Source organism: Varroa jacobsoni, unplaced genomic scaffold (genome assembly GCF_002532875.2).
Source record: "Varroa jacobsoni isolate VJ856 unplaced genomic scaffold, vjacob_1.0 contig00363, whole genome shotgun sequence".
In the NCBI taxonomy this organism is placed as follows: Eukaryota; Metazoa; Arthropoda; class Arachnida; order Mesostigmata; family Varroidae; genus Varroa; species Varroa jacobsoni.
This window is the reverse complement of record NW_019214455.1, coordinates 103,919-127,721: the sequence shown is the minus strand read 5'-3', so window position 1 is coordinate 127,721 and position 23,803 is coordinate 103,919. Positions and strand designations below refer to the sequence as shown.

The 23,803-nt window shown below is 40.8% G+C and overlaps 3 long non-coding RNA genes across 3 annotated transcripts; 1 reads left to right on the top strand and 2 right to left on the bottom strand.

Annotated features, from left to right (window-relative positions):
* Window positions 1–736: 736 nt before the first annotated feature.
* On the bottom strand, window positions 737–6,229 carry LOC147752033 (uncharacterized). Its single transcript, XR_015315208.1, has 2 exons — window positions 5,458–6,229; window positions 737–853 (listed from the first exon to the last, which is right to left on the bottom strand). It is a non-coding gene; the product is annotated as an uncharacterized LOC147752033 (long non-coding RNA).
* Window positions 4,229–23,803, top strand: LOC111271123 (uncharacterized). Its single transcript, XR_002686687.1, has 3 exons — window positions 4,229–4,294; window positions 23,113–23,177; window positions 23,704–23,803. It is a non-coding gene; the product is annotated as an uncharacterized LOC111271123 (long non-coding RNA).
* Window positions 16,179–18,140, bottom strand: LOC111271125 (uncharacterized). The gene is made up of 4 exons (XR_002686690.2): window positions 18,010–18,140; window positions 17,339–17,506; window positions 16,716–17,057; window positions 16,179–16,318 (listed from the first exon to the last, which is right to left on the bottom strand). It is a non-coding gene; the product is annotated as an uncharacterized LOC111271125 (long non-coding RNA).

Sequence of the window (23,803 nt, the reverse complement as noted above, 5' to 3'; positions counted from 1 at the left end):
AAAAATAAAAATCTCGATGAGATTCCTTTTGTTTGTCTGTTTACCGACTGGAATCACCGAAATTTCCATATTCCGTGAAGACCTTACGGTTCGATGGTGCTGCAGCTTTGGTGCCGCTGTTCCCTGTAGTGATACGCAACGTTTCAACAGTCAGCGGTCGCAAGCCCGATGCCTATCTGAACACAGGTTTGGTAGCCGCTGCGGAGCTTTCTGGCTCCAAACGTCGCCGCGCACGGACCACCGAAGCCTCGTTCGTCGGCGATTATATCTTTCCTGTCGCTCGTGTGCAATGTGCTTATTGGACGGGGTCGTTATGATGCTACGCTTAGATCGGCTGGAGATTTCATGCTCTGGATTTTCGGTATCACGACGTTGCGTTGGGTAGAAAATGTTCTGTGATAGCTGCTCTTCCCTGTGTTTGTGTCTGTTTCGATACTATGGGCTTACCTGGGGTTCTTTCCAATCCCGACGTCGACTGTCAGCATGCTAGAACGAAAAAACTAGCGGATATGTGCGAGCCCCAACATCATACGAAATTTTGTTTGAGTAGGACACAGCTACTGAAGACCGCATGGCTGATGAAGGCAACAAAGTGGGTCATTGAAAGATTATTGTCGTTATAACTGCCATTGTTATGGAATCATTAAGGCTTTGGCAATGTCGAGCACAGTGAACATCTGGATAAGTTCGATAAGTCTAGATGAACAATCAAAATGTTGTAGGAAAATACCCGCTCAACTTGGCATAGCTAACATTTATTTGGTCTCAACATCTCGGATTGAGGGGCTACTGACCGCAGAGCTCGATATCACTGATCCGAATGCCGTTGTGGAACCAGAGCCATCGGAATTGCCTAGAATATATTCAAAACACAGAAAATACTTCACCATCTCTACTAGGTTAAGTAAGAGAAACTCAGCAAAATGAGAAAATATAGGAATTTAATAGGCCTGTATGTCTACGCAATATTAGATGAAAGGGTAACAGTTACGTGGCTAGGTGTACGTATTTCGAGTGTTTTAGCTGGACGTTACAGTGATCTGGTGTGAGCAATGCGAAGTGACTTGTCTGATAAATGATACCATTTGGCGGAAACGATGCGTTGGTTACGACCTAGCGAGGACGTTAGGTTTCCTTCCGTGCAATATCCTGTAGGTTTACGGCTTTTTTACGATCCATGCTGACTGTTTACCTTTTGCTCTTCTACTGAGCCATTAAATGTCAATATCATGCTCTCACACTTCTAGGTCTACGTACGTACCTACTTGTGGCTATATGTTGAAATAAACGAAGCAATCGAATGGAAAATAGATAGTTCAATCATAGGAATCCTTTATAGAATTTTATTAAATACGGGGAAACTTATTATACAATAGTAGCATTAAAAGAAAACTCAATTATATACGGGGCAGTAGTAATCACCTAATTAAGACTACTTAAGATTTTTATGATGAATATTGTTAGTTTGTTAATATAATATTGGTGATTTAGATAACTGCCATGGAAGATTTTACCCGTATTGAGCTTATTTTTTATCCCTGACAGGGCTTTTTAATATACTGTCGTCTCTAATGTTATAACGTATTGCGATTATATCAACAATGTCACGGTCACATGAAGGCTGTAAGGACATCCTTCTAGATACAAAGTAACATTGGTCTTTTTCCGCCTTGTCGAAACAGCAAGATTCCCTTTGGAATGATCGTTTCCTCTTTTCTGTCCAGTCAACCAACCTTATTCATTCGCTGACTGGTTTCTTGTGTTTTTTCCATCATTTCATGGTTGGCTTTTTTCTTCTAGTTGCGCTGGTTGTCCACGTTGCCATTTAACCTAAGAAGGGTACTTATGAGTCTGCCTCGCTGCCTTGTCCTTCTCATGCTTTGCTCGTATTACTACTGGTGGTCCTATCACCACTAAAAACGATGGCCTTCTCGCAAGCTCAGTCGTCTGCATCGCAACAAGTCACTCCGCAAGAAAAACACACAGTCCTGACGAATTAAAATTTCGCCTTGAATACATGAGTTGTCTAGACAAGCCGCTCCTCCGGTTTTTTCCCGACATCGTTACACTGAGCAATACCACATAATTAAGGTGACGGTTTACAGCGTTTTACTTTCGGACGGCAGCGTACTGCGGTGAGGCGTTCAAACTTTTCGGCTGTGAAACCCATCATCGCGAGACTTTCCGTCGTGGAGCTAGCGATACAGGGCAATCAGAATATCCACCGGCAACTTGCAGCTGACTCCGAGAACGAACCTTCTCGTCGAGAGAACGGAGCCCGTACTAACAACGGCGTGCGTAAAGAGGGTTGGTAAGCCCTGATTTCGACTAGAACTGCAACTAAAAATGTACCCAGAATAGAGATAGTGTTGCATTTAGATCGGCCGCTTTGTTTGCTGATTTGGCTCAGAAGGCATTCTCTGTGTGCACTTGAGTCGAGAACCCATCAATTCAAATATGGGATAGAAAATCCTGTAATATAGTTGGAGGCAAAATCGGTAATAGCTTCTATGTAGAAGCTATCATTCCACGCTTGTCTATTAAATAACGATTTAAAAATAGAGTATACCTGCACAACCCATAGGCACGCTCCCATATACGCATAAATTTATTTGTCTAACTATTACAAAGAACTAATTGCTGCCAGATTCAGTGAATTAAACGAGACGTTTCCACCGTGAAGTCTGATTGGCAGGTTCAATAGGCAGGAACCCCTGAGTACTGTTGTATCTCCCGAATCCATGGCCCTCATTCTGATTCGACCTGTTTAATTTTGAGCGCCGTCGTAGTAAGTTGCTGAGTGCCCCAGTTGACTGATGGTGCAGTCTCACAGCTGATGGCTGTGCTATAAATTAAATAAGGAAAGGCTGCTTGTTATTCATCCGATGCAGATTCTTCGGATATTGTGTGCTTGTGAAAAACGGAGTTTCTCGTAAATATTTGGCGAATATGTTAAAGGTACTGGGCAACCGGTGGGTTGGAGAATAAGGCCGCTGGTAATGGGAGCCTTGTCGATTTAGTCGAAAAGTAACTCGAATTTTCATCAAAAAATAAGCAGCGAATAAGGCAACTGCCGCTCCGCCGGTAGAAAACGAGGTGGCCAAACGCAGCTCGGGTGGCGCAGGCCTGTCCTGTATGTGTGAGCCGAAAGGCACTAGATGCGCCGCACTAGGCCAAGCGACGAATAGGCTGCTCCGCTAAGGCGAAACGTTAGTGTGCTTCACGCTTGAGAAAACTCCGCCCTCAAGTCGGCCTTCAATTCACCCTCATATTCCGTCATTCGTACGGAAACTCACGCCGGGCGGTAGCGGTCGCGACAGGAGCGACCTTTTTTGTGGTCTATCCATGGGCCTATAAGGTCAGGACTAATATAGGCTCCCATATCACTATTCACCAGTCTTTATCTCCCACTTCTTTACTCTTTCCAGCTTCCTTGTGCTTTGGACGGCTCTAGTAGCCCTAGCTAGCACGCTCTAGGGAGCTTCAGCGTCTAGTCATCTATCATTGCTATTTGCTAAATTCCTTCTGCCTCACAAAATTCAACTGCTGGCCATCTAACAGCGGTAGCTCAGCTGCAATGAAAGCATCAGAGGCAGCAGCAGATGCTACTAGATCTACAAAATATGGAACCACCACACAAGGCGAGACAAGACCACGACTGGCCCGACTTCTACTTTGACTAGTAAGCAGACGACGCTGCCGCTGCAAACGCGGCCTAAACTAGTGGTGTTCAAAGCATCATGCGTCTTTTGCGCGCTCTGCGTCCGCATTAAACGACGAGCCAACACAGCGAAGACACAAAAATAACGGTCAAAGAGTGCTACTTTGGAGAGAAAAAAAAGTCTTGCTTGGGCTTTTTATATCCGCAAGCCGTCCACGTGCTCGCGCCCCATCCGGCACACTCGATGGCTTCTTTGCATGGGAGGAATGTTAGGACGCGTCTATTACGAGCGATGCCTTCGCTCACAGCGTTTCGGTCGGGTTGAACGCGAGTTAGCGGAACTCATCTTTTGCCTGTCTAAACCTACATCAGGCGTGCTTCAGCAGAGTACACAAGCATCGTCCCTGGGGTTTAGGTGGATCTCCAAAAGCGTTTTCCACATGTACCTTATCGGCCCCCTGATGGTAAAGGTGAAAAGAAACTGTTATCGTTACGAACATTTTTCGTTATTTCAGCAATTGTCGTGTTTTTCAAAGAGAGATTTTTTCCAGGAAAAGTGTCTCATAAGTGAAGAGGAGGCAGGCGATTAACCGTTCTGAAGATATACAACAATTCGTTTTCCGGTACTAACATGTAAGTGGTCTTAAGTCATTTCGAATGTATTGTCATAAGCTGGACAATATCTGTAACGTAAAAAATAGCATATATAAATAATATATGCAGATACAGGTGATGCTACATAGCATCTGACTAGTTCGGTGTACCATACACTTTGTTTTTGTTTATTCGATAACGCTACGAAGGGTGTATTTTAAGTACCAGCTCCATGCATAAGATGCTTTCTAATGGTCTAAGGCATGTAAGCACACGGTTTCAATTCTGACAGACCCAGAGTCGTAATAATTTGCTTTTGTGCGGCTTAACGGCCCATACAATGTCATCTTTAAAAATACTTTTATAAATAAACTATATCCTTATTAATTACGGGTTGTTGAGTGGAGCAGCTACCTATGATCGAAGTCAGCTTCTGTAAGTTAACTAAGCCGCGCATCGAAAATGCGATACAGATTTTTAGCTCAATGAAAACTTTTCATTACCGTACAAAAATCGCACAGAATCCAAAAAAACAGTCAAAAACGGAATTTGAATATTTCATTGATTGAATCCTAGGATAAAAAAAAACATTTCATATTTGGCTTTGTTTGCTTTGGCGGTTTGAATTTAAGCTCGCAAACAGAATGAGCATATCTGTGATCGGACTGAGTTTAGAATTAGTAGTATTACTGCGCCATTTTCATTGTCTAACGTCTTCTGTATTTGCGATTTGTTCTAGACGCTCAAACCAAGCGCTTTTTCTAAATAACCCTCACGAATTGATAGTCATTTCATCAAAAGAAATAGATTAAACTAGATTCGTTCGTCATACTTCTAATTAACAACTTGAAGTTGTCTTAAGAAACCAACAATTGTCATTGCTCTCTAAGTTACATAGTTTATCGGCTAAAGAAGCTGTAAGCATTTGCAGCTGTAACTCTCTTCGCAGGCTGAGTTTTTCTGCAAAACGCGAAAGTTTCTTTCACCACATATGTGAACACCGTACAAAGATCGGTTAGAAACAGAGCGGACAGTTTTTCTTTTTTTTTTTTTTTTTTTTTGTAAAAATCGATTTGAGCAATCCTAATCGTTCTGCTTGACGGGTCTAGCTTGCCGGTGTTCTCCCTTTTCCACTATTTCTTGGTAGTTAAGGCAGTGATTAGTCAAGTCAGCTATTATTGCGTCCACCTCTGCCGCCTCACCTGTCAAGCTTTGTCGGATAAGCAGTAAGCGCAACAACTCGCAAGCGCCTTAGACCTCCGTTATCGCAAGGATCTTTCCCACTGCTAGCTCGTTTGCGCAGCGTTGAATACGCGTGTCGGCTGCTTCGAACTTGTCACAGGTGCAATCTTTTTTTCGGTCAGTGAACCCCACCGTTGCTACCCGTAACCAGACAGACCTGGCGCCACCGACCGCCGCCATAGGGGGCTCGCTGCCCGCCTTTAAAAATGCAACCCAAACAAATCCTGTCATAAGCTCAGAGGCATTCTAAAGACTTTGAACGGAGTTTTGTGCTTCCAGGAATTACATATGGCACCTAAGTTGAGAGTTTTGTAAGCATAAGTTTGAGTATTTAGAGAACTGTGCTTACTTATCCAGCGTTTGTTGATACGTGCCATAGACGAAGACGGTTATATCGACTCACAGAAAAGTGTTTCACATCGCTCTCATAGGCACGTCTTCCTCAATCAGCTCGTCGGCTGTTCTGGGCTTTCGTTCTGCATCCCCAACGTCCGGCTGACGGAAACTTCGTACTGCTAAAAAGCCGCTAGTGTATTAGCTCGCCGGAAATGTGGTCCTCACCCTAACAATTGAAAATCATGCCAAAAATAAAACCCAGAAGTTGTTCTAGTTGTATCATGCGCTATTTGTATTAGAGTCGTGGCAGTAGTAGGGCTCGACGCGGACTGTAACGCATAATTATTTAGAATGTCGAGCAATTAAGATTAGCGGTTGCCAAGCTTCCGATGCCATGGATTATCAGAATTCGGCCGATAGGTGTACGTCTGCCCCTCAAGCAACACCTCCATAGTTAATTAGCGCGTGTCAATAGACGTGAAGCCCATGATTCATACGCCTTGATGCCTAAAAAACCCGGTATTTTTCAAAGACGTTTCGCCTCTCTTGAAAGACTAAGCAGTCAAACGAGCGGCTTACTATTAACATGTCTGAGGTATTTTGCCATGAACTGGCCTTGGTTTATATTTTACGTGCCCACATGTTGCATCAATATGCCTATTATGGCCGTCCATAGATTGAACAACTGGTAAAGAGTACGTTTCAAGTAAATTACAACATTAAATACATTTAGGTAATGGCAATTGTGAACGGTCCAGAAGCTTTCAGTGTCAAAGCATATATTCGTTTCGTTTTTTTAAAAACACACATGTTTCACACCGTTACAAGGAAAGGTTGCTAGAAGAAAATCGATGACTATTATGCATTTTCGCAAATAAGAAAACTACATCTTTTGTGCATACGTACAGCTTCTGTATGTTCGTTATACGAGATGCGCAATCATTCCTTTGGCTTCATCTCATCACTAGTAATAGTTTGCATCTATGCGATAACTTTTACCGTATCACATCATACGCCATACAACCTGCGGTTGTTTGTTCTACTGTAACATGAAGGATGCAGTGGGCATAGAAAATTACGTGATCGCTTGGCGTTGCCGTGAGACGGCAAAACGTCTTTATTTAATAACAATCGTTAAAACTGACGTGTCAAATCGGATCGGTGAAGTTACATATTGCTGCGTAGCGGATGGTCAATCGGCTAGCAGCGAACTATTTGCACGTTTATCGTAGGACAATTTCATAAAAAAAAAACATAATATTGAAATAGTACATACGAATTATCAAGTACTTAGCAAGCGTAGGTCTTCCTTGCTGGACTTAGTCGTCTCAATCGTTGCCTTTAAAATTTGCTATATAGAAACACTCTGATTAGAATGCTCTGTTGAAAGCTATTATCCATGTTGAATGCGCTGCCGAGAAAGTTATGCAAATATAGGGAACTTTCCCACCACCCTTTGTTGTACCACATCTTCCTACTCTACTTATCCTAATACAATGTGAAAGCATAGCTTCTTTCATCCCTACCAGTTGTTGAAAAGGAAGTCGTACCTCTAGCACGAATAACTGAGTAAAAGGCCCGGGTCATTTTGTTACCTGTTGCATACTTACATTTTTTGTTTTTCTATTTGAAACAACGCCGTGTGCGGACAGCAGGTCGGTTAGTTCCTTGCCGATACCTAAGCGGACCGAGCTATTGCTGTTAAACTAAATACTGGCTTTGCATTGCGCTCTGCATTAGACCGCCTAAACAGGTCTTCGAATGTCCCGTTTGGGACAACCTGAAAAGTAGGCGAGATGCGTTAAAGGTACAGAGCGAAACGCACTAAGTAAACACCTGCTGGCGCTCTACCGCCTCTTTTATAGGGAGAAAATGTCTCGCCATTGTGTACGTCGTCGATCTTGGTTGACCCGTAAAATGGCGGCAGGATATCTTCTATATTATTAGTCATATCAAAATTTTAATTTCACTAATAATTTTTAAGTACACGTAGAGCTGGATTTCAGCCAGACGAAACGCACGTTTCTTCCGCGAATGATTGATATTAGAATGATCTCTATCGGTGAGAAATCATGTTCTCTTCACCACATTGATTCTTAGTAACAGATTTTTATAGAAAATAACATGTGACACCTGAGGTTGGCAATCGTCAGCAACTTGCTTGCACCGCTTAAAAGAACCAATCTGTTTGTAAATAACGTAATATCGATGCGGGCTTTGTCGCCGCTGGCACGCTTCTGCTGAGAAAAGGATAGTGTCAGCTCTGTCGGCATTGAAAATCGTCCTGAAAACGTATGTAGAAATTTTTTCTGTACCACATGTACCTCAGATTTCATCTAGCATAAATCATCACCACCATAGATCTGTGAGATATACATTCACACCTTTGCTACTAAGGGATGTCCTCAAGGGATTGAGGATTGTGAGAATGTAGTAGTATTTTGCCATCTAGCAGCTTCCTAGGAGCCCATTGTTGTAGCACGCTAATGTACCAAGCATGCGAAAGGTACTTGGATTATACCGAAAGTACCTTCATTAGTGCCTGGAATAACCCGAAGCAATTCATTTCTTTATCAGGGTTGCTGAATTTGCTTATCATTGACAGCTCCGTCAGAGACGGATTTTATTTCCTTATTGTTTATTCTTAATTCCTATACATCTAAGATTCATTGGATCAGTTGCAATACTGATATCGACCCTTACGCATGATTTATAAGAAGCAGGGGGGTTCATATGAGTCTCACTGAGATAGCGTTCACAGTTCTGGTACTCAAAAACATCACAAAAATGCGTCGTTTCTGTACCCCTTAGATATAAAATTAGATGAATGTATTTATACTGGTTGTGATGGAACAAGCAAACCGCACACTGAAAAATCACCCAGCAGATCAATAGAAAGTGTTTCTTATAAAACACATGTAGATAGAAACAACTATTAATTAATCAATCAAAGACTAAAGTATTCAAATAAGCTACAATTAAATTTGTTCGTAAATTACATCAGGCACGTCTGTGGTGCCGCCTACGCTAGAGAAACATTGTCGCCCGATGCCCTATTTAGCATCTATAGAGGCTTTGTCGTCTTATTAATGAATGATTAGGAAACTCCGAAGCGTGCAGACTCCCGTGTTTCAAGTCCAAAGTACCTGACGCGTACATGGCTCATAGCTAATTTGGCAATGTTGGTGCATTTCGTTTCGACAACCGTGCGGTTGTCGGTCCACTTCAGCAGATATACGTCTAAATATGATAGGAAACACTTAACACGCACTTCAGTAACTATTCTTTTAGCAGTGATTCATGCACTGCATAACTATACCAACTTCCTCAGCATAATTTTTTTAACAGACCCTGAATTCGTCCAGTGGACACACCTAAGCATTGATCGACAAGTTCTAAGTTTGTAATTTTTACCCTAATGAAGTTCCCCACGGATAAATCAAATCGATCCTCCTTATTTATTTGTGACGCTCATATGAACACAATATATCAATCCATAATCTTCCCTCTACATAGGGACTCGGATATTATTGGGTAATTTGTAACAGTGCCGCTTAGATTGCTTTAAATTGAATAACCGATATCACCCCAATTAACAATCTGTGACGCAAAATACAGCGTTCGCTGTTGGTATCACCTCTACCGTACTAGCCATTTGCCAGAAAACCACAGTTTGAAAGGGCGCATCTGCTATATGCAGGAGCCCAATGAGTCAGAAGTGTCCTCCGATCTTCCTATACTATTGTAGGCGATATGTTCAACAGTCGACGCATAATCACATCATTACGAGCTAATAAGTTACGCGAACCAAGAGCAACAGTTAATCCCGATTCTTCAACCCCGTTGATTAGCTGACAGGGGAAGGCTTGACCTAGGCAGGGCTGCCCAGCGGAGCGAGACATAACTAAAACGTAACGAACCCAAATGTTATACAACGACTTAGATGCACGTTTATTGCTTCTTGTGCCCAGGCGTGTAACAGTTAGTAACAAACGACATTGTCTCTTTCACCGACTGGGAGAGATGAGGGGGCCTGGCTGTTTATTTGAAACTTCCTTTGAGCTGACATTTACTCTCATTCTCTCTAGGATATTGCCGCCACTCAAATTTCTTTCTACTCCCACCCGGTCAGCCAATCTGTTACCGACGAAGCCAGCTAACTTATCGCACCTAGTCCACCAAACAACAATGAACTTGTCCTTGTCAAACAGGACCGCGCTGGCTGTTCTCTTTTCTCTTCACTCGGTAGCCGCTACACCCCCAGGTCCAATATACCTGACCACCCGTCGTCTGTTGCGCCGTCCTTGGCATCAGCGGCCGCCGCTACAGCCCGTTCAAGTGAATTAATTATAAGTTTGGGTGGAAGCGCAGGCTTACAAAGGCCCTTACAAAGCAGTAGAAAGACCGAGGCTGCGGATACTCGCCTACATCTTTAATGCCGACGAGCAAAAGCTGACTGCGACATTTTGTATCGCGGACTCGATATGAATAGAGGGTGGAGTCGGATGCCACAGGAGTCGAACAACGACACGGGGTCCGGCTTGTGTACTGACTAGAGGCTATTAAGGCTTTGTACCAAAGGAATGGGCAGGGAAGGGCAATTAAAGGGGCGAGAAAGCTAGCAAGATAGTGAAAATGTTTTGCGCTCGTGCCTCCCATCGGAGTTCGCCGCTGGAATTATATGCGTAATATGGAACTGTATGTCGATGTCTGTTAGGTCCGCGAGAATTGCCGCAGTGGCTGTACCACAGGAACTCTGCTAGCGGAACGCTGGCGCCACAATAAAGAGGCAGGGATTAGAACGGCTTAAAATGTAGAGTTTTGAGCCGATTAATTGTCGGGCAACATCGCACATCGAACGACTAGAGAAAAAGACAGCATCGAAAAGGAGGTGGGGTAGACGACATAGTGTCGGGTCTAGCCGACTCTAAAAGAGACCAAGGATTTGGCAAAATGTCATGACCCCAATGCTAACAAGTCGTAAATAGATAGATACAAGCGGAAATGTGATCTAAATACACAGGCTATTAACACAAACAATAGCATTCTATTTACTCACTAACACGTTGTTAAGCGTTGGAATAACATTTTCAATTATGCGACACTCTAGGCCATTTTGTGTTGGTTCTTAATGGGCTGATTTATATATGCAATGTAGAAATATCTAATGATGATGTAATTTTTGAGTAATCTTTACATATGTTATAAGTACACAAAATCGAATGTACCTGCCAACGGTTATTCCTTTATCTAAACATAGGGCAATTGGCGAGCGTTTGATCGGACAGCCGCAATAATTATGCGAACATGATCCTAACAAACTACACAATTTAGGATTGCGGAAATAACTTCAACAAATCAATTTTTACTTTACAAATTTACGTCGCCGGTTTCATCTGAAACTGCCCCAAAAAGCTCCAAAAACTGGTCCAAAAAGCTGGGACAGATAAAATGTATCATTATAGTACTGTTTGGATTATTTCGAATAGGGAAAAATAATTGAGCAGACAACTTGGGCCTTTTCGTGTGACTGTTTCGTTTTATTTATATTGGAAAGCAATTGTGTTCTATGTCTGTTGTTAATCATTGCTGCATATAGTTGGCTCCCAACTGTATTACCACGAGTCTACTAGGGTATAGATACCGTTACCGCTGCACCATCATAGAAAGAGGCTTACAAAGATATTACTAGAAACGGTACATATGAAAAAATCCAATAAAAGCAATGTATCTTCTAATGCTACCTCGATTACTATAGGGAATTAGGCATTAGATTTTGTGATGGTCATGGGAGAAGATGATGGTCATCAAACAACTTATCGATTAAATTCAATTAGAAACTGGAAGAGGTAAAAAAAAGAATCAATAGAAAATGGCACTTACGAAACACCGAAACTAAGCGTCTGTGGGAGACAGGGTCAGTTTTATTCTACTAGTTGCGACCACTGTCAAACGAGTTTGCTATCCCGAGATATTGATCGCAGTAGAAAAAACTGAGTTTGCCCGATATTAAAATTTTCCTACAGAACTAATATTAGGTGACCCACCGGTCGACAATGTAATTGTCTTCTAGCAATGTAACTTGCCAACTTTTGAACCGGGACATAAAGCAATAGCTCACATTCTTAGATTCGTGCATTGACACATGCTATGCGAAAATTAAGTTACTCACTGAAGAACTGAGTAAAGTTGAACGTAGTGATTCAGTGTTCATGCGTTCGTTAAAACGCCGAGACGAAAGAAAAACTTAGCAACAAAAATCACCTAGTGTTTCCACAATCAGAGATACATCTTGGCGCAGACACAAACACGCAGTCCATTTCAAAGCGTCGTCGATAAAGATCGTTTACTTTTGCATCGCGCTCGTTCAAGCAGGGCCCTCACCTGTTCTTGGTTTCCCTCACGAGTTTTCATGGTTCTTCTTCTAACTGCTGTTCGCGCTTAAAGTTCAGCGTTATAGCTAAATAATGATCTATTGACACGTTCGAGCTGTCGCAGACGTAAACTATCTTCGAGCGTGATATGAATATCTCTTCACTGAACGGCGTCGTCCGTCCATTACTATACCACGTCTATGCGGTACAATATCGCTTACCATATCGAACTGCTTACCATGAGTAACAATTAAATAGGATGTATTATAAATACATTTTTCTGCATAACTATTATTTAATTATAATGTTATTGTACAAATTTGGACCATGTTAATGAAATTTAAGAATGTACTACGTCGAAATGAAACGAAGTTAACCAACTGTTTACTAAACCTAGTTGCTTAGTTCTCTGGACCGCTCTATACGCGTTATACTGTTTATGTTTTGCCTAAATTCCTTCCGGTTACGGGTAACTTGATCAACAAGTTCATATCAGTCAGTTACTGGTTTCTTTATTACCTTCCCGCTGACCGGTATATGGCGGACATTTATTGATATTGGCTTCAACGGAACTAAAGATGACTTTTCCTTAAAATCCCAAAGCAAAATAGAACTTCGGGCAGCCGCTGAAAGCAAATGTCGACAAACTGTAGCTTCTGATGATTGTAAATCATTCGACCTACCCCGAAGCTAGATGCACTAAAGAAACACAAGGCTGTAAACAGTTGTTTAACAAAGGTCAGTCAGTCAGTGAAAGTGTTATTGTAAACGGTTTGATCACATGCGTGTAATTGCCCAAACAGTGGGAAAAAAATACTGATCCCGCGTAAAGTCAATGCCAAGAACGAGCAAGACCTATTTGACGTCAGCCGTCATCACAAAACACAGTCAAACCTGCATAGACCTCAACATAGGCAATTTTTAGATTTTGGAGAGATCCGAGGAAATCCTTATCAAGAAGCTTCGTAAACACAGTGAAATGATGCACGCAGATTTTGACGCGATTCGTCGGGAATATGAAAGTTCAAAAGAGGCAACAATTATACACAAACTGATTTTGTAAAGTATGGCAATATTTGATTTTACGAGTTTTCGGCGGCTCGAAAATTTTAAGCACCTCAGACAGAAATTCTTCCATGCCCAACCTACAACCTACACCTTATCTTAATAACGTCGCGATTGGTTAAATGCATGCAACACTATGTAGCCTCTTTCACAAACCGACCTGTCCATCTGTTGCTTGTGGAGAAAGGTCTGGTAAAAAATCATTTTTAATAAACGAACAAAAATTCGTACCAGTAAAAAAAAAACTTTTTCATGACTTAACCTGTTCGTATATCTATAGTAGGTCAGTATACCGTAATATTAGTAGGTCAGAAAACCCTCTTTCATAAAACCCTACAGAACCCAGAAGAAACTCGTCAGCAGCGAGTGGTGAAGAAAGAGCCTTCGTTTATGTAATCAATTGAGGAAAATACTGTTATATCCAGTGCCGAAGTGTCGCCTATCTTCTATGTAGACTCATGAATCGAAGAAACACAGACCAGCTAAGAAATTAAGTAAAACAATCGCTGCGAGGTATTTGCCCGGTATTTTGCAATCGGTTCTCAAAGATTGTTGGCCTCACTGATCGGAGTTGATTCATACGCATCGGGAATACCTACAGTAAAGGTGTTTTGTCGCACACAGAGAAGTTGTCGGTCTCTAATCGTCTACGCATTTGTTCACTAGAACATTGGTAGAATGACCCGCTGAACCCTGCTAAATACAGGCATCCCTTCAGCAAACACTATTAAAAGATAATGGACTACCATTTGCTTGTGACGGTTATATGTAGCTACTCATTCATTGAAGAAAATTAAATGCGAATGATGAAACAGGGGTACGTCTCATATTCCCGTATACTAATATTGGTACAAGCGTTTATCAGACGTACCCCACAAGCGTTTATCAGACGTATCCCTGTTTCATCATTCGCATTTGATTTTCTTCAATGAATGAATAGCTACATATAACCATCACAAGCAAATGGTAGTCCATTATGTTTTCTAGCGTTTACTGAAGGGATGTCTGTATTTAACAGGGTTCAGCGGGTCATTCTAACAATGTTCTAGTGAACAAATGCGTAGACGATTAGAGACCGACAACTTCTGTATGCGACAAAACACCTTTACTGCAGTATTCCCGACGCGTATAAATCAACTGCGTTCAGTGAGGCTAATAGTCTTCGAAAACCGATTGCAAAGTACTATTTTGCCATAGTTTAGTCATACGTATGTTGTTTTTTGAAATAGAGGGCTATATTATGTCCAGTACCCCTCTCATTGAACAAAGACTTGCTTGCCTCTGCGAAGCGTAGAAACGGCCTCGCCAGCAGCTGGGTCAATTGTGGGTTGAGCGAGACGAATAATCGCGGTTTCTACCCATACGACCCTTGCGTCGATGGTGAAGCTGCTCCATACCCTTTCTTACTTCCTACAATGATAAGCTGCCAGAGTTCAGCCGCAGTTGGTAGGCACCTCTAAGCAGTGATCCCCAACACCCGATCCACAGCGCCATCATACCAGACAGTTCTGGCCTGCCGCGGTGTTCAGCATCCGGACGACCCTTCGCAGGGAGCACGGCGGCAACCACAGCGCGATCGAGCATAACCCCTTGTAGAGATAGGAGGAAAGGGGCGACGAACGGGATCAATGGTCAGTTGAAGGTCCCAGCTTATATAACTCCCCGTGCCTCCTGCTCATTCGAACCTATTGGGACCCCTAACCCATGGCGGTAATATGGGCGATGAAGACGACGATGAGAAAGATAATGATCATGACGGCGCTACATGGTATAACCGAGTTCGTAGCATATATGTGTTACGGATTGGGGCAGTGGGTTAGAAGGAGCGTCGGTCGTTGCATTGCAAATAGAAGAAAGAAGCAAAAGGAAAAGCTGGGGTCCTGGGAGGTGCAGGGATATGGAAGGGAGATGGAAAGGGATTGGTCTAAGCGAATGATGTTATACCATGGATACCGAGCTGGGGAAGCGGGATATAAGAATGCACTGCAAAAAGATCTAGAAAACCAGAGTCAAAACGGGCCATAGAGAGAAAGCCAAGGCGTGAGAGATCGGTCGACGAGACTGGGCCAGACTATACTATGCTACGTGTCGCTATCGGGCTGCTGGTGTACGGGAAGCATAATGCTGGCTACACGAAAGCAAGCCGGTATGGCAGCTGGAAACGGGACGGATGGGTGTCCAACACCACGCGGAAAAAGGAGAATTAATGAGGAAATTAATTATCCATAAGCTATTATTAAACGGACATGATGCAGGGACGATGTGCCCCCCGCCGAGACCGTTTGCCTCTGCTGTTGCCGATGTTGCTGCGCTATCTGTCTCATTCTGGAGGGAAACCGATCAGGCCATTTCCATCGTCATTGCTCCCCAGAAACGAGATGGGGCAAGTGGAGGAGGAAAACGCGTACAAAGGATAGGCTAACGGTGAAGACAAAAAAGAGACTGCATCTTGCTTCGAATGTGCACACTTCGCAAGCCCCTAACGCCACACAGCCAGTGAACGCACCAACGAAGCCTCACGCACCAGTTTGCTGTCGTTCACCGAGAGGCACTGGCGTGACAGGAGTGGGATATAAGTGAAGTCTAAATATCTAAGGAGAGAATCTCGACTCCACTGCAAGGGACTAGCATTGGCCGGGTTCAATGGCGAACGAATACAGGCTAACGTAATGAAGTCCATGGGATAGTTAGTCCAGTATTAGATACTGCGCCCACAAGCCTGGCCCTCACGCATGCTGTCTGAACAGACCTTCCAAACTTTGCTGGGTGCTGAAAAGCAATAGGAAAGCAAACGAACGCCTAGGTAGGATCGAAATTTCCGGACACAAGGCTGTTTTATACAGTGCCCTCTTTTTATGAACTATCCTATTCATCCACCTGCTAAGCAAATACACATTTCTTTCCGCTTTTGAGACAGCGACGTCCCGTTATTTTTCACGAATCTAGACCCGTGCATTTTTACGATCGTCTCCCCCGCCTTATCTCGTGGATTTCATGCAGAAACACGCTGCCTTGTCAGAGACTGCGCCCGTGCATTGTTATCCGGCTTTTTTGAAACAACATGTGGTAGGAGATTTAGTTTTAGAGGCTGTGGCCTATGCGTTATAGCTACATAAGAGATTGTTTTATGCTCGTGCGGGTTATGATAGTAAATAAGAATTGATGGTCATGTAAATAAAAACATTTAAATTAAAAGCCCAGTTGGGATGAATGAAAGTGCTCAGCAGGAAACATTCCCTAGCCAATATTAGTGCGGTCTTGTATCACTCTATTGAGAAAAGGCTTTAAATAATGCTTAATCGTTTTTTTTTTTCCTTAGGATACAGAACGTCGGAAGCAAAAAGCCTCAACGAGTAATACAATGCATATTCTCTAAATATAAAAAGAAATACTAATATATTGCGATAACAAGCACATCAAAGCAACTGTTTTCTATGTCGTACCTCTAGCTCTTGAGATTAAGAAAAATTAGATACACAGTGAGTCCGGCGGAAGAGGTATGATGTTTGGAAACTCGGCTGCAGCACCAGAATAGTTATATCAATGAATGCAGAAGGTCTCGTGCCCAACGAGAAAGCGCAGCAGATCGACTTAGGTAGTTTGAATAGTGTTGAAGTTGCGTGGCTATCATTTACCTCCGGAGTCGATTGCGCTTTTTCTAATATCTATACCGTTTTATAGTAAATTTCGCGTTTAAATTTTTCTCATTTATTCAAGTAGGTCATTTGTTCCCGTGACTCATACCAACCAAGGGGGCATCCACAGTAGGGCGGCATTTTCAATCGCTGTAAAGTGTATTGTTAACAGCTGGAGTGATTTAGTGGAAAGCCCACCCATGTTAAACTATGAAATAAATATGTAAATTGTATTTTTCATTAATGATTAAATTTAAATTGCCATAATATTATAAGTCGATGCAGACGCCAAAGAGAACCATCTAGTACCATAGCAGCATTATTAAGTAAGATGTAGTGTAGGACATCGGTAACTGAAAAATCGATACCTTCGATTAAACGACTCTAAAAGCTTGTACGCACTGTAATCAAACCTCGAACAATAAGCTCACCATGGTTATTTATGGTTACATTTTAGATCCGTCTTTCTTCGTTGCATTATGACGGTAAACTCAATGTAGCGCCAACATCAATTGCATAGTCAACACTTCCGGACACCCTGAGCTATGTTGAACGAACAGCGATAGTTAGCGTCAAGGTCCGTTATTATCAGGCTGTTCCTACGATGAAAAATGTTTGTTTAACTCAGATCGCTTGATTCTTTCACTGGAGTAGAACCTTCCTGAAGGAGTGATTTATGATTTTTGCCATAGCACACTATTTATTTATATAAATTAAGTGAGACGAACAATAGAAGTTCTCGAAATTCAAGACAATGTTTAGCCTCATCGAACGTCATCAAAAAACGACTGAATAGATCTAATTTGATTCTGGTCTCTACAGACTCAAAGCAAGTTCCATAATTCTATAAATCATAAGTTCAGTAATTAATGGGTAGCTTTAATAATAGTTATTAGGCACAGATGAGTAGTCCGGGTACTCGAAACTTTTTTTCAACCTTAATAGTTTTTACGATACTTCGAGAGAGCTACAGTTTTAAAATTTACTTATCGGTTAGATTACAATGGCCCCGCATACACTGTTATGAGGGCTTATTTTTTCTGTTAAAGTTGCAACACAAGACTACGTCTTAAGAGAAAGGAGCAAACGGAATTATGCTTACATCGATTTGACGACTTAACAGAGTGCTTCCTGAACCCTACCAAATACTGTTCGCTCTGTCTGCACACTCCGTGTATTCCACTTTTACCACTTGAGATAGTCACGAGGCTCTCTGATTCTCCCTTTCGCGGCAATTATAGCATTGCATTTTATCCCTAGGTAGCAATCTATAAATACGCCTCTGCAAAAGATCGTTTGCTATTAGGAAGCTATGGTATTGCACAACTCATCAGTTATTTGTGATTGCATCCGTTATCGGATAGCTCGTTTTTTACGCATCTTTTATTTGACACACTCGATGTCGAAAACTAAAGTAAAGGTAAAGTCTCTGATAAATTATTGACTGAATAATTTCGAAAAGTACGGCGATCGTCCGCTAGGTGCTTGATGTTATTGTATATACAGCGCTTCAAAATTATTCTTGTAGTCGATAAATAATGACCCGAGTATTTCAGGTGGTTTTGGGAGCTGGCGCGTGAAATAATGGCCTAAAAAGACTTCTCAAACAGAGGCGTGTTATGTGATGCAGTTTGGGTGCAGCACGATGCTTGTTCGGTGAACGAGGCACCACAGACCTGAGACGTAAGAATTGCGGGTTTGAAATTTAGCATGTGAAGTCTTGAGCTTGTGTAGAGAAGCGATGAGTTATGAGGTCGGAGCGAGAGTGAAACCTTGAGGGAGTTTCTGATCTGCCGCGTCTTTAAACTAAAATGCGTGTTTAAAAGTTTCAGTAAAAAGAGTTTAGCGGTACTTTCCAGTTCAAATCCAGTAAATCGATTTTCTATCATAAATATGGAATTTACTTGAACTAGAACTATTAATAGTCGTTGAAATTTTCTATGGTAATAGAATTAGTAAAAAAATGTTTAGGTTTGTTTAAAGAAATATATCTTAATCATCAGACAGAAGGATGCATTTGAAAAATAGAAGGAAAAGAGACTTACTGAACCGAAGTCTAAAAAGCGGAGTAGTGAGATTTAGCGATACGTAAATGCGATCTGATGAAGTGCGTCTGAGAAAAAACCAACCCGCCTAAAAAAACAACCTGACTATTTAATAAGATTTAGCTGAACTAGTCATTAAGTTGCTATATTTACAATTAAAAGTTGGCTTTTCGAACTGTTTTTGAAATTTTTTAACGTTAACTATACATATTATTACTATTTCCACTGCTCGTGTACATTATTTTTTTGTAAATACACTATACCTAAACTATTGTGTCTGAACCGGCAGTTAGATTTGTAGAAAAGGTACACAAGCGGGATAATACATGAAAATGCTAAAGATTTTACTGAGTTTGCTACAATTTCGGGGAACGCTGTAGAAATCGAGGTTCAAAATGGTGATCTGGAACAAAACCCTGTATAAAAAAAACCTACAGAATGTAGAGCTAATTTTTGGAAGATTCTAAACCCCTGTGGATAAGAATAAAGGTACCGAGAGGTTTCAGTTTTTACAAAAAAGAATCCTGTTGATTAGGAAGTTTGCCATGACTAATTCTCATGTATTCCTTCAGGGCCGTCTTGCTGTCTACATTTTCGATTACGCAGATTAGTTTAAAAAGGTTCATTCAAAGTGTGATATATTGTGGAGTTTAAAGAATGTATAATTTGGAATCTGCATTGAATTAACAGGATCCTATGAATCCTATGAGATTCAGAGGTGCGGTCCCCCGCCCAAGAAAACAAACCCCTCAGGCTTTAAGATTTTTGCGTCAAGGAAACTAAACATTGGATACATTAAACAACTTTGTGTGGAATGGAAAAGACTATTGAACAGGTGGTATTAATATTTTTTAGTATACGGTCTGTGTGTTCTCTAAACCTTCCTAAGTTTCGGCTCACTCTTTTTTAAAAGCACTATTATGATTTACGTTATCTTCTATATGTCTATAATTTTTTGAAGTTGAAAAAATGTTCTAGTCACGATTAACGGCTATGTCCCGAGGCCTAGCTCCGAATAATCAAACATCGATATCTATTCGAATCCTCAGATTGCACACGTCTATAGACGATATGTGTTTTTGTCTTTTACTTAAATCAGTGACGGTCTAGTTTTTTCCAATCCGCATTAGTTAACGGGTGAACAAATATCCTTTTTAAGTCTATATAATTACATTAGCAATATCCGTCACGGTTAGAGAACGCGAACCTTGAATCGTACTGTGTGTTCGCATTTAGTCTAAACAAATCTTGGCATACAAATCACTATTTTTTTCCAGAATGATTGTTTTCATCATTTACGTCCACATGAGTTATTATGACAAGGCACGTAAGAGTCTGAAGGTGCATTTGTCAATCTTTGATGTGTTGCGTTTTCACGCTTATCTGAGCTATTCTAGACTTAAATTCTCGACGTGTACTATCCTCTGCCATTTAAGGTCGTTAGTATACGCGTGAACTAGAATCATATACCACATATTGCATCTACGAGAGTTTCGGCGCATTTATTTAATTACAATGACATATTATTGATACAAGATTTGATCAATGTAGAAATTTGACGGAGAAACCAAGTACTCATACATATCGTGTAATGCCTATCACTTCTTCTTAAGGCTCCGAAAGCAAGTCAACAATACACAGATGCCATGAATATTCTAGGACGTCGACAAAAAATGTGTCCTTGAAGTGTTTCTAATAAACCGTCAGTCTGTGTTGATGGCCTGAATGTATACGTTTTTATCTGTTCAGGCTATTTCTTTGCGCACGATTATATAGTTCGTATAATACATAATTAATAACTGACTACCCACGCAGATTGATATAAAACTGTAATGCTTTTGGATGAGGGAAAAATACGCGCAAGGCCGTTCTATCACAATGTGAACCCTGTGGAGTCGGAATCATACAGTAAATGCAGACATACATTTCCTTAGTCGCAACTATTAAACGTTAGAGAAAGATTTATGCGACAAAAACCGATTCGCTAGAGAGGATGTGTTTCAATTTTGTATCTTGCTAAAAAATACTGAATTTTGTCCCGAATTTCCCTGAATTTTTTCCCGATCCTGGCCTCATTCTGGCTTTTTAGGACCTGTTTAGGTTTTCATTGAACTTTCTCGGTATATTCTATTTTTTGGAGCGTCCAAATCACGTCAATTAAAAGTTGCCATTTATAATATTTATATAAGTTTATGCTCCGCTTTCGACAAATGGTGTCTAAACATCAAAAAGTAATAATAATAATGTATTTGTGTGTGCGTTTACATATAAGCAGTAATATTTCAACTGCTTGAGGTCAGTCTTTACGGTGTTATTTGGTAGAGGCGTCATCCCAAATACAGTTCTAGTTTGACCCTTGAAAGTTGTGCGATGTAATCACAGCCATAGCTTGTAAATCTGGTAATAACATCGCGGTTTGCTATTACATTACTGTCTCTAGTTCTTATAGATCGATTGTTTTAAATGCTAGCATAGGATACGTTCAGCCATACAATGCATACGTTTTGCCGTTGGCCTAAAACATTTAGACACAGTCCCGGAGGAAACATAATCCCATAGAGTCAATAATGAGGCAACAAGGCTCTGAGCCGCGCAGGCTGATGATCGTATCTGGACAACGTCTGTTTAGGAATGTATTGACCTAAATAGCTTCAATTATAAATGGAGTAATTTTTTCCGTGAGTACTGTTCCGTATTTACTGAATAAGATTATAATTACTATACAATATAGTAGGTAACAAAATTACATTATAGTAGTTGCTTATTTAGAAAAGTATTGGCTAGAAACTAATTTCACGCTGTAAATTCGCTAAAAAAAAATAGATACTTACGTGAGATATTAGAATTACGTTTACGTTTCTGTTAAGGAGTTGTTTGCTTCAAGCACATTCGTTCTTCATATTATTATGACAAATAAAATAGAATAATAAAAACAACTAATTTATTTATGAAGGAAATCGGCTCTACTAATAAAAAGTAGAGCAAAAAGGATAGACTGCATTTTCGAACCATACAACCATGCAGTACGGACAAACAAGCATGTAAACTCTATCGACATTTCGGCTCTGTGAGATATCGCAACCTTTTCTTTATTTTTGGCGGGCATTTTTTTATCCTTGTGGCAATTTTTAATTAGTTTTTTAATTGTTAATCAATTAATGACCAGCTAGAAAGCTACTCAACCTATGAATTACTGTTAAATTCCATTCATAATCATATAAAAATTACCTTGCTCTGGCGATAGATTTTATCGCTCTCCTGGCTGTACTTGTAAATGTACAATACGTATATATCGAGCCTAAGTTGAGCGAGTAAAGTTGAAGACATAGCCATTAGAATGAAGCGCAAAAGCAACAATTTGTACCAACTTAGTCATGATGGAATTGGAACTAGTTTCACCCGATACTGCACGCACGACAACCGGTGCGAGAGGCACGTAGCATAGAAATTACATGCTTTGTTTTTGTATTTGCGTTCATAAGATACACACTCTCAAACAAGAAAAATACCTTCCAGGTACCAGGTCCACCTGTCGTGTTAATAGATATCCAATTACTATAGGTTGCTCAACTTAACCTATACTCAACTTCTTTATACATGTTACAGTTAAAAAATTCAATATTGTGTTTACCAACACCACGCTAGAAAACAGAGCGGTTTTCTAGCGTGGTGTTGGTAGTATTTAGATTATTAAGGTATATAAAATGTATGATTAATCCAGCGAGGGCAGGAAGACTGTATAGAGGGGTTTGGACACTAAAAATTAAATGTACAGCTATGACTTTTTTTTTTTATTGTCGATGGAAAATTTTACACCGCGTCGATCATACATCGTTTAAACGGCAGTTGCAAAGATCTCTGCCTAGTTCAAACAGTATATTCGATATGGCTTTTGCAATCAATAAATGACATCCTGCAGATATATATATGTACTAAAACGTTTAATTGCTAGATGTTTATGTGTGTTATTCTACATGCTTATGGCTTTTTCTACGCAGACGTATGCGGTGATTTTATAAGCCAACTGTTTTATTTGATATTCTGTGCCCTGCCGGCCCGAAAATAAAATTTAATCGGCGTCTTTCGAACTCAGATCGGGGAAAGCAGAGTCCAAAGCATTATTATATTGAATCTAACCGCAATCAGAATTTGTTTTTCAGTTGGATTGAATGGTTCCTGATCTGTGTAAGTGCTCATTGGCCGCCTGGAAGACTCGTGGAAACTTGTAGGTTATGTGATGAGTCTGTAATTTTCACTAAGGAAATGCCTTTCGGATATCCAGAGGGTACCGACTTTTCAGTACTAAGTAAGAACTTAGCACGGTGTGGGAGGAGAGGATAGATACTGCAGAGAACAACATCTTGGAAACTCTCTTGAATTGAATGACTAAATAGTCAAACAGCAACACAGGACAGCTATGGTATAATTAATTAAATGAAAAAAAAAGAACAGTACAGAGGATTTATCTGTCGTACAGAAAATGTCGTACATAAATGGATTCCAGAGAATATTATTACCGTTAAATTTGTTCTAAACCTATTCGAAGTTACGCAACAGAGAAATGATTTGACTCGAAGTGCCTATCCGCAACTGTCCATAGAAATATTTACACATTATTAAGTAAGTATTGTCTTTTTGAGATTGATCTTTTTAAGTCATTGGGCTTATTTGCTTCTTATTTATTATTATTATTGCCTTTTGCTATACTGAAGGCTTTCGTTGATTGCTTTATGGCTATGTTTTCATTTTAGGCGCGAGAACAGCTGCACAAGGGACTTTGTCGTTGGCACCAAGGACGCCAAACGTTTGATTCCTCCAATAACATTGGCACAGGTAAAACTGAAATGAAAT